The sequence below is a fragment of the Bos indicus genome, unplaced genomic scaffold (assembly GCF_029378745.1).
Source record: "Bos indicus isolate NIAB-ARS_2022 breed Sahiwal x Tharparkar unplaced genomic scaffold, NIAB-ARS_B.indTharparkar_mat_pri_1.0 scaffold_62, whole genome shotgun sequence".
Taxonomy (NCBI): Eukaryota; Metazoa; Chordata; class Mammalia; order Artiodactyla; family Bovidae; genus Bos; species Bos indicus.
Window position 1 is genome coordinate 40,362 of NW_027223725.1, and position 9,963 is coordinate 50,324.

Consider the following 9,963-nt stretch of genomic DNA (forward strand, 5'->3'; position numbering starts at 1 on the left):
TTCAAAAGAAATAAAGGACTCTAATTTAGAGTCCTAATTTATTTCATATTGGTATGTGTGTTTGCATGTTAGTGTATTTTAAAAATACAGATTATCATCCACAAAAAATGATGAGATTTAACCAGTGAAAAATAATCTTGATTTTATTGAATTGAATATTTTTTATCACTTTTAAAATGTATATAGTTCCCATGTTAGTGTAGGTGTGTGCATGGAAATGTTAACCTATTTGATCCATTTTTGGACTATGTTCTTCCCAATTACCTACACTTGTCTACACATTTATTAGAGTTGTCTCTGTGTATTTCTCTGTTCTTTTTCTTTTTTTGTACTATGAAAGTATGATAACACATTTACAGGAGACATGTACAACACAGAAGAAAGTTACATATAGTTCCACTATATAATACATTTGTCTTTTTAAGTAGATAAATTAAGATTTTTAGTTGGAGTTTCAATATCAAGCTCTCCAAAGTTAATGGAATATTCATTCTAAAATGAATGGATTATGATTTATTAAAGTTTATTTAATTTAATTTCTAAAAGTAGAAGGATATAGTTAGACCTGAAAAGCACCATGAACCAGTTCAACATAATTAAGATTTATATAATTTGGACACAACAGTAGGATACATATTCTGTTTGACTTCCAATAGCCTGTAAACTAGGAGACACTGGAACATATGTGCTAAGTCACTTCAGTTGTATCGGACTCTTTGTGACCCCATGGACTGTAGGCTCCCAGGCTCTTCTATCCTCCAGGCAAGAATACTGGAGTGGGTTGCCATTTTCTTCTCCAACTGGAACATATCTCAGTACATAAAACAAGGTACAAAAATTTCATGGTCTAAAGGTTTTGAAATCATAGAGTCTGTTCTCTTATCAATGTGGAATTGTCTTATCTTAGAACAAATATCAAAAGATGTTTTCAAGTGCAGTCTGACATTTACCAAGAGAGATCCTTGACGTAGCCATTGAAAACCTCAATAAAGTTAGAAGACAGAAAAAAATGTGTTTTTTAAAAATAAATTCTAGTCCATATCAACTAAAGAAAATCCAAGCTCTACCATTTACTGAATACCTGACAAAATATTCTAAAATAACTGTTACAGCAATATTATTGATCTAAATTATTTATGTGGCTCATTCAAGACTATGTAAAAACTTTTAGAAAGATATATGGTATATACTAAATATCAACAAGACTGTTTTTTTCTATGCTTACTATTCTATTAAACCTGTAAAATCTGTAAAACATGTACAGTTCAATATTAACTATGACTTCTTACCTGGCTGTTCAAGTCTTTGCAATCCCATGGACTATACAGTCCATGGAATTCTCCAGGCCAGAATACTGAAGAGGGTAGCTGTTCCCTTCTCCAGGGGATCTTCTCAACCCAGGGATCGAACCGAGGCCTCCCACATTGCGGGCAGATTCTTTACCAGCTGAGCCACCAGAGAAGCCCTACCTGGCTCTTCTACTTCTGTGCTACTCACAATGCCATTCATGAACCTGAGATTCAGTTAGAAGTGAGCTTGTTAAAGAACAACAACTCTGGCCCCACTCCAGAATTCCTGAATTAGAATCTCCTTTTAAAAAATATTCCCAGTTTGGAGAAAACTATTCCCAGTTTGGTTGATAGACAATTTATCCTGTATAACACAAGAACAACACTCTAAGTAAACCTGCCTCTATAGATCACATCATACCATAGTTTTTCTCCCAGACAAAAAGGATCTCTACAGTAGTTTTGTGAATCATATACCATCTTCTTTTTTTCTGGGGTTAGAAATATGGTAGAGAATATTAGTGTGGAAAATCTTATTCTTGTGTAATACCAGACATTCTCCTGAATCAAAATCATTTCTCTTGCTGGTTTCATCTTGGGTCACATAAGGAAGTGACAGCTATATGGCATATGTACTTTGTATTTCAGGGATGGCTGACATTCCAGGATATAGCCATAGACTTCACTCAAGAGGAGTGGGAGTGCCTGGACCTCGGTCAGCGGGAATTGTACAGAGACATGATGCTAGAGAACTATGGGAACCTGGCCTCCTTGGGTGAGGATAACTGCCTTCAGAATCCCTTATCCACCCACTGGGTTATGGTTCCTGCATTTCCAGAATGTCTCCTGGAATCTTCTGCTTCTTATAATAGAGTTTCAGATCCCTGCTTTCTAGGAAAAGAATGGGAGTTTGTGAGGTTAGAAAGACGTCATGATGATTCTTTATTATTCCACCCTTCCTCTTTCTTGAGATAATCTGCCTCCTTCTCTCTAGATTACTAGGAATTTTATAAGTTCAGTGGTATACAATAGTTGTATCCTCGTCTCTACTACTAACTTTTCCCTAGTAGTACTAGACCAGAATCTCAGGATCTGTCTTTATGTTTTTGTTAGTGTTTATAGGTGCTCTCAAAGAGCATTTGGGGAAATCAGTTTTCTAGGCTGTGTCAGTATTCTACCACACCTTGTCTTCTCACCTGAATACATATTGGGATGGAAACTGATGAATCTCCTTTCTCTGATGAACAGGACTTGTGTCTCTAAGCCAGACCTGGTCACCTTTCTGGAGCAAAGGAAGGATTCCAGGAATATAAGCAGCATGGAGACAACACCCATATACCCAGGTATGTCTGAATGGATGGAGCCTATGACAGGTGAGAGGTCCAAGGATCAGTGAGGAAGTTGTCCTTTGTCATGTGGTTTGGGAAGATCTGCTTCAGTGGAAATGATTTTGGAGAAGTCTGGGCTTATTTCTGTTGCTGTCATAGATGGATATCACCTTCCTCATTCTGTCTCTTTAATCATTCATGAATTCATCTCCAGTGATTACTTTTCTCATTCCCAGCGAGAACTGAAATTCTCCCCTTGGCCTGTGACAACCTGCATGAGTTGGCTGCTCTTTCATTTCTTGGGGATCCTAGGAAAACTGTGTTCATTTCTGAGTAACTCTATGACACTCCTTTTAAAGTTCATTTCTACCTCTAGACCGAAGTGTTTGGGTGGAGTTGTAGACAAACTGCCAAAGTTCTAGAAATACTGGGGACAGACATTTGTTTTCTGCTTTATAATTTCTAATCCACTGGGAACTATAAATATGGCCTTATAAATTTCATACTCAAATAATTTCTTCACTGCATAAAGCCAAATCTCTCTAAAATGAGAAAATGCAAATCCCAGGTTTATTTCAAAGTTTCTGTTTTCTTTATATAAACTCATGTTAAATATCTTAAGTGTATTTGCCCCAATTCGTCAATGTTAAAATACTTTAATATATTCATTTAACTCGAAGAATGTTAAAATAAATTGGCATGAGAGCTTAGAACATTTTCTACCATATTTTTTCTGGTTGTTTCTCACTATTAAGCTTTTTAGATTATGTGAAGAAATCTTTAAAAAAATTTTATTCGAGTGTAGCTGTTTTACAGTGTGCTGCTGTATAGCAAAGAGAATCATATATATATATATACTTTTTTAGATTTCCTCCCCACTTAGGTCTCCACAGAGCGCTGAGTAGAGTTCCTTGTGTTCTTACCACATTTTTAAAGTCTCACTTCTTATTTGATTTCATAAGAACTACTACTTTATTGAGTTTATCTTGTTTGTTATGAAGCATCCCAGGATTTTATCCTATACATCTTCACTTTCTGATTAGCTCTATGCCAATATCACTTATGATTTTTAGATTCAAACATCTAATAGAATATGCTCAAGTAAAAACACATGTGGTAAAAAATGGGTTAAAGAATTAATAGGTACCTAGTAATTGTGAAAATGTTTGGTATCTCAATTTAAGATTACTTAAAGCAAATGATTACTTAAAGTCATCATTAGATTGTAATCATTAGTAATCATTAGATTAACTATCTATTCTTAATTTAGTTGTAGGTTTTTATCTTGGTCCTTTCTCTACAACATATTTCTTTTTCATTCTTCATCTCATTTTGTGAAATTTTCTGTGCTTGTGGTCTCAGACTCTGGCCTGGTCCAGCTCCCTCAAGTACAAGCTCACAAAGTCTCCAGCTGCTAAAGCTACAGCTATCAGGACTGTGGGAGTCCTTATTGTCTAATCAGGCTTTCTGTAGGTGCTGAGTTGACAAAGCCAATTGTGGGGGTATAAAATCATGGTCTGTGCAGCTGTGAGATTTCACTTTTCTTCCTTAGATGTATGACCCTGGGGCTCAGCTGTGTTTTCCGCCCCCCCCCCCCCCCCCACCGCAGTGCGCGTGGGCCACCCACAGGCACCTGCTCCTCGGGCTGCCCTGGAGCACAGGAGTCCACCCTGGTGGCGAGGGTCATAGGGGAGGAGGCAGCAGCTGGGGTGGTGAGATCACCCAACCCTGTGGGAGTCCTTGCTAGTGCCTGGCCAGGAGGGGCTGGCATAGGAGGAGAGGGGCTGCAATGGTGGTTCTTCCCTTTGGGCATCACTCAACAACGCTGCTCTGCTTCTCTGGTGGTTCAGGCTTCCTCCACAAGCATCCCGTTTGCAGAGCTCCTCCCTCCCTCCTGTCCCCTCAGGATGTCTCCTCACAGCCAACCGCAGTCCTCTGCCTGGGTCTGCTCTCCAAACCCCACATTTCAGGACCCAGCCCTCGTGTGCAGTGGTGGACTCCCCGCTCAGGCTTGGGGAGCAGGGCTGTGGTTAGTACCGTCTGTCGCGGCCTCACTCTGTCCTGCCTGCCTCTAACAGGTGCTGCCTCCTCTTCCCATAAGAGAATGAGGCTCCCTTCTGTCCCAGTGAGCTCCCCCAAGGGTTGCAGGTCCCATCCCACTTCCTCTCCTCTTCCCTTTCCTTCATTTGCTTTGGTTCCACCTGGCTAAACAGAATCTTTCTTGTCCTTTTAGGTGTCCACGGTCCTCTGCTAGTGTTCAGGAGGAGCTGCGTGAGACTTAATCCATTTCTAGATGTATTGATGCATTTGTGTAGGAAGACGAATTCCATGTCTTCCTAATCCTCTGTCATTTTGACTCCTTCCTTCTCTGTTTCATTCTTAATCTAGCTAAGGGTGTATCAGTTTTATGTAAATTGTAAACTATATTCACTGAGAATAGTAAGTAGAATAACTTGTTATTTGCCCTTTCAGCTGCGTCTTCTCTACACACCCAGTGTGTGATGCCAAGAAATCCAGGCTTTGAAGATTTATGTCCAATAGAAAACCTATAAATATATGAAATATTTCACCTTGTAAATTTACATTTAATGAAAGACTGGGAACATACACGGGCATGTGAAGGACAGAGAGGATGTTATGATGGACATAACCCAACTGGGACAGTTTCTCATAATGTAAACATTACTGCCAAGAGAAATCAAGGTTGTGAATCAAACTGGGAAAAAGACCAATTTAAGTCACTAACATCTGCAGAGAAATGTATGTTTGTCAGCAAAGACCCACATCGTTTTTTGACATATACATGTTCTCTGAAAGGAACTGTGGAAAATCTGGAAAGTCATCTAGTCTCTACTGCAGATAATCATTCAAACCACTCTAAATGCAATATTCAATTAAACATACATTCAAATATGTCTGAAGACCAGAAATTTAAAAATTTCTGGGAAATTTTTAAAGATTCCCAGTGTAATCAACTTGAGAGCCTTTAGCATGGGTTCAGTATTCTTCAAACAACAGATATTTTTTCCCTTTTTCAAAATCTGCAATGTTGATAATAATGGAAGAGACATTATTCAAACATCAATGGTCAATGCATATGGGGGTGTAGTTAATGCAGGACAACTTTTCATGTATCATAAAATGAGTAAGGCTTTAAGCAAGAGCTCTACCCCCAACAATTACAAGAGTCTTTATGATGGGGTATGATGGGGTGAGAAAGTATTTATTCAATGAAACTGGACATAACATTGACCAAGGCTCAAGTCTCATGAAACACCAGGGAAATCCATTTTTAGACAATGATTCTGGAAGTAATAAATGTAGGAATATCTTTTATCAAAGAGCAGATGTTTCTCTGTATAAAAGTGTGGATATTGGAAAGAAAGCTTATAATTGTAGTGAATATAGTAAAGTTTGTAATCAGTCTTGTAAACTTGGACAACAGCAGAGTATTCAGAATGTGGAGAAACATTACAAGAGTAACACATGTGGGGAAATAGTCACTAAATCATTAAATCTAAGTAACCACAGGAAAATCCATACAGAAAGGAAGCCTTTCAAATGTACAGAGTGTGGCAAAGCCTTTATCTGTCCCTCGTGTCTTACTTAACATCAACAAACCCATAGTGGGGAGAGAGCTTATAAATGTAAGGAATGTGGCAAAGTCTATACCTGTTGCTCAAATCTTACTCAACATCAGGTAATTCATACTGGGGAAAAGCCTTACAGATGTAGAGAATGTGGCAGAGCCTTTAATAGGTGTTCATATCTCACTATGCATCAGCGAATTCATACTGGGGATACTCTATACAAATGTAGAGAATGTGCCAAAGCCTTTATCTGTGGCTCACATCTTATTCAACATCAGCAAATTCATACTGAAAAGAAGCCTTATAAATGCACAGAATGTGACAAGTCTTTTAAGCAGCGTGGAAGCCTAACTCAATATCAGATAATTCATACTGGGGAGAAGCAGTATAAATGTACAGAGTGTGGCAAAGCCTTTAGGCACAGCTCAAGTCTCACTCAACATTAGTGAATCCATTACTAGAGAGAGACCTTATAAATGTAAATATTGTGGCAAAGCCTTTAATTGTAAATCACATCGTACTCAACATAAGCAAATTCATCCTACAAGGAAGGCTTATAAATGTACTAAATGTGGTAAACCCTTTAATCAGAAGTCAAGTCTTTCTAGACATCAGATAATTCATACTTGGAGAGAAACCTTATAAATGTAAGGATTGTAGCAAAGCCTTTAATTGTAAATCACATTTTACTCAACTTGAGCAAATTCATCCTACAAGGAAGCCTTATAAATGTACAGAATGTGGTAAAGCCTTTAATCAGAGGTCAAGTCTTTCTAGACATCAGATAATTCATACTTGGAGAGAAACCTTATAAATGTAAGGATTGTGGCGAAATCTAACCAAATTTCAAGCCTTACCAACATCAGCAAATTCACATTGGGCAGAAATCATCCAGATGTAAAGGAACATGGCAAAGCCTTTACCCAAAGCTCAAGTCTTGGTCAGCATCAGAGAATTCATCCTTCAGAGAAACTTAAAAGCCTAAATATAAGGAAAGTGGCAAAGGCTGTCATCACTCTCGCCTCACTCAATGTCAGAGAACACGTACTGGAGAGAAACCCTGGTAATATAATAAGTGATGAAAGAGGTTTGTCCTAAATACACACTTTAGAAAACATGAGCCTGTGTTTATACAAGAAAGATATGTGAGTGATGTAAAAACAGATGTAGGAAAGTATTTAATCAATCATCAAATCTAAATAGGTATCAGAGAATGTATACTAGAAAGCATTTCATCACTGCTCTTCTCTGAATTCACTCTAAAGGAGAATTACTGTATATGAACTTATGTTTTTGATGGTTGATGCCCCAAAGATAAGAGAAGCCCTTGTGTATTGGGTGGGCATGATTTATATTTGTTCTTCATTAGAAGATTAAGGACACAGTAATGTAAAATGTACAGTGAACATCTAAATGGAGGCGTTCTCTCATTGAAGTCAAACATCCCTGGAGGTCACCATGATGTCGGTGATCAGGGAATGATTCTGTGTATTAAAGTAAGGCAGGTTTGTTCTAAGTTTTCCCTAGTTATGTCACTTGTTTTTTAAGGATGAAACAATGACAGTTCACTGAAATCTTGGTATATCTTTATAATATCACCGAAATCTTGATGTATCTTGATAATATCAATAGTTCACTGAAATCTTGATGTATCTTGATAATATCAACAGAAATAGATCAATAATAACAGTTCACTGAAATCTTGATATATCTTTGTAATATCTTTATAATATCAACAGAATATTAGTTGACATGGCTGAAATAATGACATCTTCTCTGATACCCTAGAAAAGAACTGGACACCCTTCCTGGAAAAGTCATGTGATTAACATAGGTTCCTGTTTATGAAACAATTAGCCTCCATTCTGTACACCATAGAAATACTTTTCTCAGATCATTATATCAAAGGCATGAATATCTTTCTCTGTGTTTGTAATTGGTTATTTTGATCAAGGATCCCACAGTGAACTGTAAAAGGTTTTATGTCAACTGTATGTGCTATTAATATACGTTAATTAATAAAACTGAGTGGTCTTTAGTGTTACAGTTGATGTGGAATGAAGTGTTAACCCACCACCAACTTTAACCTCTCCCACCTTGTTTAAGGTTGCAGGGAAGAAATCAAGCATCAACTATTTGCTGCTCTTAATCCTCAAATAATGTCACATATTTTCCATAATTTCTACAATGTACCTTCCCCCACCCCCTCTCTGTAACTGCAGGGACGCTGTGACAGTTCTAATAAGAAGGACCATACAGAGTACTGTTGAGAGCTTCCCTGACTGCTCCGTGCTGTTGCTGCCTCAGCGTCTGTCTGGGGAGCAGGCAGCCTGCGGTTCGTTGAACTCACACCAGCCAGTCCTGTGAGCACCTTCACTAGATGACCCCCTTCCTTGAGACCAGCAGTCTTGCTGAACCCCAGGGTCTACTTTACAGGCCCTCCTTCAATGACACTCTCACAGCGCTCACCAGAATCCTGCTCCTCTTGGTTTGAATGGACCCATCCACGCTCAGCCTGAGGAGCCCACAGCACTTCACCCAGGGTCCCTTAGAAAGGCCTGAACCCCAAGTACTGGAGCTTTCTCAGCCTGGTTCTAGCCTTGACCTCCCTCAGGGGGCCCTCAAGGCTTGCTGTTAATTCACTCAAGACCTTGAGTAATAAACTCATCTGCATCAATTTCCATTGTGCTTTTTTGTTGACCTGAGACTCTCCATTCCTGCTGGAGGTTCCTTTTAACAAATGTAGATTTAAGAAAGTCACAAAAATATAATTAAAGCCATATTTATCAAAATCTGGAATCATATTTATACAATTTTATGCTATCTATTTCTTTGCACATGTTCTTTGTCTCAACTTATGGAACACAGTATTTCATGGCTTTGACCTACACTGAATGCAAAATGTAAATATACTAAGGTATATTTTAAGAGTATGAAACCTGAGAAGAAGAGCAGTGTGGGTATATGTGTTTATACACATGTCTTTTGCAGAGTTTAGAAATGTTAAATCAAAACTGGTCATTCCAAAACTTTTGATGAGTTACTAACTAAAAACCTTAGATTCAGAAAGTAAATCTAATTTGTTTACTTTTCATTGAATTCATTTCTCCCATATTTCATGAATCTTTATTTTGAGATTCTTTCCATGCAGATCCCGTTTTGCTTACTGGCCTGTTAATTATGAAAAACCTATTTTGTGGGGTTTTTTTTTTAGTTCAAAATTTATGAACTTTACTTATCTGCTCAAGGATTTTAAGAACAGCTTTTATTAAATTTCAAGGAGGTCAGAAATTAGTTTCAAGATGAGATTAATTTCCCTATGAGCATATTAATTTGATCTTGTTTAATATGTTCCATTACTTCCTTCTTAATTTGAGAGGAACACTAAGAGAATCTTTTTTTTCTGATTGTTTCTTTCATTTCTTATAATTGACTTCATCAGGGTTAAACAGTTTATTGTGACAATTGATCAGGAGAAAATCCGGAAATTTCATAAGTGATTGTGTTGCTTAGGCAATTATAAGAAGTGAACAAATACACTGAAGCTGATGGGTGCGTGATAGAGTATCTGTAATTAAAAGCAAAATACTTCAGGGGCTTCCCTGGTGGCTCAGTGGTAAAGAATCTGCCTACTAAGGCAAAGAGTCAGACATGACTGAGCAACTGAACAACAAAAACAAGGCAGAAGACACAGGTTCGATCCCTGATCTGGGAAGATCCCTCATCAGTTCAGTTCACTCCCTCAGTCGTATCCGA

At 38.0% G+C, this 9,963-nt stretch overlaps 1 long non-coding RNA gene and 1 pseudogene across 1 annotated transcript; both read left to right on the forward strand.

Annotated features, from left to right (window-relative positions):
- The first annotated feature begins 1,941 nt into the window (after positions 1-1,941).
- Positions 1,942-8,978, forward strand: LOC139182023 (uncharacterized). The gene is made up of 3 exons (XR_011565613.1): positions 1,942-2,064; positions 2,538-2,632; positions 8,430-8,978. It is a non-coding gene; the product is annotated as an uncharacterized lncRNA (long non-coding RNA).
- Positions 2,643-7,372, forward strand: LOC139182024 (zinc finger protein 724-like; annotated as a pseudogene).
- Positions 8,979-9,963: the final 985 nt, after the last annotated feature.